At 35.7% G+C, this 7,945-nt stretch overlaps 1 long non-coding RNA gene across 2 annotated transcripts; it reads left to right on the top strand.

The window, feature by feature from the left end:
- Positions 1 to 657: 657 nt before the first annotated feature.
- Positions 658 to 5,046, top strand: LOC126911474 (uncharacterized). 2 transcript variants are annotated; one of them, XR_007706007.1, is made up of 2 exons: positions 658 to 1,234; positions 4,684 to 5,046. It is a non-coding gene; the product is annotated as an uncharacterized LOC126911474 (long non-coding RNA). The 2 variants fall into 2 exon arrangements; XR_007706006.1 differs by lacking the exon at positions 4,684 to 5,046 and adding an exon at positions 1,723 to 2,312.
- Positions 5,047 to 7,945: the final 2,899 nt, after the last annotated feature.

The raw sequence follows: 7,945 nt of genomic DNA, 5'->3' as shown, positions 1-7,945 counted from the left end.
GACAAATACAAACTATGCATATTCACGTGACCGTACCGGTTTGTGTGATAAGTTATGACATAAGACGCGCCCCTCAGGAGAACTAGTTTTGTCCAATACATATGTTGAGGAAGTAGCGAAACAAAAACTAAAATATCCTTTGAAAACTAGTTTGCAAAAAGTATAAAAAGAAGTACTCCTTATATTGCAACCTCATTACATCATCTAACCAATAAAGTGTTCCAAACCGAAAACAAGTATTTACAAATACTAATGTCGAGGTAAAAGGTAGACAAAAACTACAAAAAGCCAGGTATAAAAGACGCGCTCCTCGTAATGTAGCTTCATAGTGCAGATAGCAATTAAAATGAGATACATACCAGTGTTGTTAGTATTTGTGCTAGTTTTAAAAGTAACATTGTCATACCCCAGTGCAGTCAAGGTTGAGGATAAAGAGATGGAACGTAAGTTTGATGATGATTTCAAACTATCTAAGGAGGATTCTGCAAAGCCAGCACCACCAGCAAATGACGGAGACGCTGAAACGAGTGACATACCCGTTGATGAAATAGGGGGTTACTCACACGTGTTTACACAAAGCGCATGTCCTGACGGTCGCGTGAAAGTGGGTAATGTTTGTTTAAGAGCAGATGAATAAATATTTATTTGTCAATTTTGTTTTATTACCTTTTTTGCTGACTATATGGCCATCTTTACCAAATAAAGTGTTCCAAACCGAAAACAAGTTTTTACCAGTACTAATGTTGAGGCTAAACAAAAACTACAAAAAGCAAGGTATAAAAGACGCGCTCCTCGTAATGTAGCCTCATAGTGCAGCAAACAATCAAAATGAGATACAAACCAGCGTTGTTAGTATTTGTACTAGTTTTAAAAGTGACATTGTCATACCCCAGTGGAGTCAAGGTTGAGGATGGGGAGACAAAACGTAAGTTTGATGATAATTTCAAATTATCTAAGGAAGATTCTGCAAAGCCAGCACCACCAGCAAATGACGGAGACGCTGATAAAACGAGTGACGTATCAGATGACGAAGTAAGGGATTGCTCACCAGTTATAGTACACAACACATGTCCTGACGGTTTGGTGCGAGTGGGTAATGTTTGTTTAAGTCCAGATAAATAAATATTTACTTGACAACATTGTTTTATTACCTGTTTTGCTGATCATATAACAGAAAACAAGTTTTTACCACCTACTAATGTTGAGGCTAAACAAAAACTTTACAAAAAGCAAGGTATAAAAGACGCGCTCCTCGTAATGTAGCTTCATATTGAAGATAGCAATCAAAATGAGATACATACCAGTGTTGTTAGTATTTGTACTAGTTTTAAAAGTGACATTGTCATACCCTAGTGGAGTCAAGGTTGAGGATAAAGAGATGGAACGAAAGTTTGATGATAATTTCAAACTATCTAAGGAAGATTCTGCAAAGCCAGCACCACCAGCAAATGACGGAGACGCTGAAAAAACGAGTGACATACCCGTTGATGAAATAGGGGATTACTCACACGTGTTTACACAAAGCGCATGTCCTGACGGTCGCGTGAAAGTGGGTACTGTTTGTTTAAGAGCAGATGAATAAATATTTATTTATCAATTTTGTTTTATTACCTTTTTTGCTGACTATATGGCCATCTTTACCAAATAAAGTGTTCCATACCGAAAACAAGTTTTTACTAATACTGATGTTGAGGAAGCCTAACAAAAACTACAAAAAGCAAGGTATAAAAGACGCGCTCCTCGTAATGTAGCTTCATAGTGCAGATAGCAATCAAAATGAGATACATACCAGCGTTGTTAGTATTTGTACTAGTTTTAAAAGTGACATTTTCGTATCCCGCTGGAGACAAGGTCGAGAATGACAAGACGGAATTCAAGTTTGATAATGAAGCTAAACTTTCCAATGAAGATTCTGGAAAGCAAGCATCACCAGCTAACATTGAAGACGGTAAAGGGGCCCTAGCAGAGCCATATTTTGTAGAGCACGCTATATATTTCAAAGACAATATATGTCCTGACGGTCAGGTGCGAATTAAGAATGAATGTGTGAAACCAGATGAATAATTTGTTTAACAATTATGGCACCTATTATTCCTTTGTTATTACAATTATGTGGAATACATTATTATAACGATGTTTTCTTATGAAATGACGCAATAAACATTATGCATCTTGAGGTAAATTATATTCGTCTTTATCATTATGTTGCAGTTTAATAACGTCGGAATAATTCAACGATATTTGGATCATAAAATTACATAATATCTGTAGATAATGTTTACACAAAAATAGAATATAATATTTCTAAGCTCTTTGACTTTTTATTTATTGACTTTTCCCAACTACATAGACGATTTGTAAATGGGTAACTACCATCTGTTTTTTACAAACACTAAAGTAATAGGAAATTCTTGGTTAATTGGACCCAATGTTACATTTACATATTAGATTTCTATCAAAGTATTAGTTCCTAACTAAGCAGTAGTTAGTTGTTAGTATATTATGTCGTATGACAAGTTGATTTCTTTGCTCCGGGACGTAGACACTATCGAATCCGAAATCAATTAGCACTGGGTGATTTCTTAGGTACGGGAAATTCTTGGTTGGTTGGACCCATTGTCACATAACATTATTATATTAGATTTCTGTCTAACTATTCGCAATGGTTAGTGGTTAGAATATGTGGTATAACAAATAGGATTGAAAATTTAAGATGATTTCTTAGGTACAGGACGCATGACTCGATTTCGTAAGACGAGACGAGTGCAGTCACTGCGCTAACTTCTCTTACATAATAATATTACACGCAGGTGGGTAAGTATGCACTTATAAAGCCTACTACAGACATCCTAACCACTATTTCACAACTGACCACCGTGGAAAGCAGATGTTGACAATGAAGGTTGCTGCACTCACAGTAGCTGTCTGTATCCTGTTCATCAATATTACAACCTGCTACCCATCCGATGCAGATGTCCTCGATGGAACCACTCCAGCTCCTACATATGCGACTGCTGAACCAGCTTCAGCTTTTGTGGTGGACTTGTGCCCTGGGAAATTAGTAAGAATTGAAAATACGTGTGTATCAGCTGATTAACTTCGAAAGACATTATTGTAACTGGCACACACGATGTTAATCGAAGCTTGTTTATGGCCTACTTGAACTAAATGATTTGAAATCACTTTAAATACTGAAATAAGATCAAAGAATCTACGCACCATTCTAGATACATAATCTTGATTACTGCTGCAATTACTTCTAAGGGAACAATGGAATCTGTACTACTTTAGCTGTAGCTCTTGTAAATATAAATGTACTACAACCATCTTTGATACCAACATTTTGTTTGAAACTGTGGCAGGAGACAGTCATATACAGTGAGAATGAAGTTGTACAGTGTTATACTTGTTTGTGTCCTCGTTGTGTTATTACACACACACTTGTGCTTCCCCCAAAATGTACAGTTTGATGGAGAAAACTCTACTCCTTACGACGAGGAACAGTTTACTCCATCCGCAGCAATGATGGTGGGTGACACGTGTCCGAATAATTTTGTCAAAGTTGCAGACTCGTGTGTTGCAGTGGATTAACATGTCTTTATGTAGACGATTGAATAAAGCTTCCCGTTTGTTGTAGATTGTAATGTACACAGTAAATATTTGTTTGTAACTATTGTGTTTAAATTGTTTTAGTTTTAGAATCTTCGGAAATATAATAAAAGTGTGAGTACAATGAGTTTTTCTCTTTGTTCCTACAATAATCATTGATGATTTGGACCAAGCCTCACTGACGGATAAACTGAGGGACTATTATTTATTTATTTGTTGACATTTTAAAAGTAAGTACCTATTTATGGTTAAATTGGAATAAATGATTTGAGTTTGAATCCACCACAGCCCCGACATTTGTCATGAACTTTACGTCTTTATTCTAGTAATTACGTATATGAATCTCTAAATGATTAGCGAATAACCTTATCAAATAGTCTCCGAAACGGAGAACTAGTTTTGACCAATACATATGTTGAGGAAGTAGCGAAACAAAAACTAAAATATCCTTTGAAGACTAGTTAGCAAAAAATATAAAAATAAGTAGGTACTCTTCATATTGCAACCTCATTGTGAATGCATCTAAATGACTCATACCAGGGTTGTTAGTATTTGTACTAGTTTAAGAAATGACATTTTTATATCCTAGTGGCACTAAGGGCCGCTAAGACCCTGAGGATGAGGAGACGGATCTTAATTGGACGTACCACGAGATTATCCAGTATAGATGGGACAGTCAACGTAACGTAACAGATCGTAATATAAACGGCACACCAATCACAGACCGCGTTAGTCCTGTCGGTTGCGTGAGAGTAAGTCAAGTTTGTATGTTAATAGATAAATGAACAATTTGTTTGACAATTTTGTTTTATTTCTTATTTTATTGGTTATGTGGCCATCTTGAGAAATCATTACCTACATACTATTAAAATGTATTTCTATGAAACGGCGATGTTGTTAAAGTGAAGATCACACTAAATGACTTGCTCTTTACGTGTTTTCGTATAACCATATAACTATACGTTTTTGTAATGAATAATAAGACGCAAATCTCAGCCATGTACCATATGAAAACAATTTTTTACTAATAGGTACTGATTTTGAGGAAGCTTAACAAAAACTACAAAAAGCCAGGTATAAAAGACGCGCTCCTCGTAATGTAGCTTCATAGTGCAGATAGCAATCAAAATGAGATATATACCAGCGTTGTTAGTATTTGTGCTAGTTTTAAAAGTGACATTGTCATACCCCAGTGGAGTCAAGGTTGAGGATGGCGAGACAGAACGTAAGTTTGATGATGATTTCAAACTATCTAAGGAAGATTCTGCAAAGCCAGCACCACCAGCAAATGACGGAGACGCTGATAAAACGAGTGACGTACCAGATGTCGAAATAAGGGATTACTCAAGCATCATATCACAAAGCTTATGTCCTGACGGTCGCGTGCGAGTGGGTAAACTTTGTATAAGAGCAGATGAATAAATATTTATTTGTCAATTTTGTTTTATTACCTTTTTTGCTGACTATATGGCCATCTTTACCAAATAAAGTGTTCCATACCGAAAACAAGTTTTTACCAATACTGATGTTGAGGAAGCTTAACAAAAACTACAAAAAGCAAGGTATAAAAGACGCGCTCCTCGTAATGTAGCTTCATAGTGCAGATAGCAATTAAAATGAGATACATACCAGTGTTGTTAGTATTTGTACTAGTTTTAAAAGTGACATTGTCATACCCCAGTGGAGACAAGGTTGAGAATAAAGAGATGGGACGTAAGTTTGATGATAATTTCAAACTATCTAAGGAAGATTCTGCAAAGCCACCAGCAAATGACGGAGACGCTGAAAAAACGAGTGACGTATCAGATGACGAAGTAAGGGATTGCTCACCAGTCATAGTACACAACACATATCCTGATGGTTTGGTGCGAGTGGGTAATGTTTGTGTAGGTCCAGATAAATAAATATTTACTTGACAACATTGTTTTATTACCTGTTTTGCTGATCATATAACAGAAAACAAGTTTTTACCAATACTAATGTTGAGGCTAAACAAAAACTTTACAAAATGCAAGGTATAAAAGATGCGCTCCTCGTAATGTAGCTTCATAGTGACTTAATACTTAGTGTAGTGTGAGGATAGCACTCAAAATGAGATACATACCATCATTATTCATAGTTGTGCTAGTTTTAAAAGTAACATTTTCGTATCCCGCTGGAGCCAAGGTAGAGAATGAGAAAATGGAACTCAAATTTGATAATGAAGCTAAACTTTCCAATGAAGATTCTGAAAAGCAAGCATCACCAGATAACATTAAAGACGGTAAAGGTGCCGTAGCAGAGCCATATTTTGTAGAGCACGCTATATATTTCAAAGAAGATATATGTCCTCACGGTCAGGTGCGAATTAAGAATGAATGTGTGAAACGAGATGAATAATTTTTTCAACAATTATGGCACCTATTATTCCTTTGTTATTACAATTATGTGGAATAGTTTACTATAACGATGTTTTCTTATGAAATGACTCAATAAACATTATGCATCTTGAGGTAAATTATATTCGTCTTTATCATTATGTTGCAGTTTAATAACGACAGAATAATTCAACGATATTAGGATCATAAAATTACATAATATCTGTAGATAATGTTTACACAAAAATAGAATATAATATTTCTAAGCTGTCTGACTTTATATTTATTGACTTTTCCCAATTACATAGAATTTGTATGATTTGTTGATATGGGTAACTACCATCTGTTTTTTACAAACACTAAAGTAACAGGAAAGGTCACATTTACATATTAGATTTCTGTCTAAGTATTCGCAGTGGTTAGTTGTTATAATATGACAAATAGGATTGATTAAGGTGATTTCTTAGGTACGGGACGCACGACTCGATTTCGTAAGACGAGACGAGTGCAGTCACTGCGCTAACTTCTCTTACATAATAATATTACACGTAGGTGGGTAAGTATGCACTTATAAAGCCTACTACAACCATTCTGACCACTATTTCACTACTGACCATCGTGGAAAGCAGATGTTGACAATGAAGGTTGGTGCAATCACAGTAGCTGTCTGTATCCTGTTCATCAATATTACAACCTGCTACCCATCCGATGCAGATGTCCTCGATGGAACCACTCCAACTCCTACATATGCAACTGCTGAACCAGCTTCAGTTATTGTGGCGAACTTGTGCCCTGGGAAACTAGTAAGAATTGAAAATACGTGTGTATCAGCTGATTAACTGCGAAAGACATTATTGTAACTGGCACACACGATGTTAATCGAAACTTGTTTATGGCCTACTTGAACTAAATGATTTGAAATCACTTTAAATACTGAAATAAGATCAAAGAATCTACGAACCATTCTAGATACATAATCTTGATTACTGCTGCAATTACTTCTAAGGGAACAATGGAATCTGTACTACTTTAGCTGTAACTCTTGTAAATATAAATGTACTACAACCATCTTTGATACCAACATTTTGTCTGAAACTGTGACAAGAGACAGTCATATACAGTGAAAATGAAGTTGTACAGTGTTATCCTTATTTGTGTCCTCGTTGTGTTATTGCACACACACTTGTGCTTCCCCCAAAATGTACAGTTTGATGGAGAAAACTCTACTCCTTACGACGAGGAACAGTTTACTCCATCCGCAGCAATGATGGTGGGCGACACGTGTCCGAATAATTTTGTCAAAGTTGCAGACTCGTGTGTTGCCGTGGATTAACATGTCTTTATTTATACGACTGAATAAAGCTTCACCGTTTGTTGTAGATTGTAATGCACACAGAAAATTTTTATTTGTATACTATACTATGAAGCTATTGTGTTTAAATTGTTGTAGTTTTAGAATCTTAATAAAAGTATGAGCACAATGGTCTTTTTTTTTTGTTTTTTTTTTTTCTACAAAAACCACCCACCATCATGATTATTTTAGAAAGAAAACCACCTTAAGTGTTTGAAGAGAGAGTGTCAGACTCTTAATGACTATAAATCACTCCGTTCCTACTTCTGCTTCAAAGCCCCGGTAACCCGTAAAATCGAATGGAATTTATTGCTCATTCTTCTCCATTCGATGCTACACTTTGGAACGAGATCCGAGCCTCACTGACAGATAGACTGACAGATTTATTTATTTACTTGTTGACATTTCAAAAGTACCTATTTATGATTTGATTGGAATAAATTATTTGAGTTATACACACATTTTTCATGAACTTAACGTCTTTATTCTATTAAAAAGTCGTAATATTACAACTTAACAGTTGTTTGCAACAGTTTCAACGAAACGAATGAATCTCAAAATGATTACGGCGGGCGTCATCGAACATTAGTGGGAGCGGACATCAGCATTATTGATATTGGTCCGCTCC

The sequence above is a fragment of the Spodoptera frugiperda genome, chromosome 15, assembly GCF_023101765.2.
Source record: "Spodoptera frugiperda isolate SF20-4 chromosome 15, AGI-APGP_CSIRO_Sfru_2.0, whole genome shotgun sequence".
Classification (NCBI taxonomy): Eukaryota; Metazoa; Arthropoda; class Insecta; order Lepidoptera; family Noctuidae; genus Spodoptera; species Spodoptera frugiperda.
Note: the sequence above shows the minus strand (reverse complement) of the source record. Positions and strands in the feature narration are given on the sequence as shown.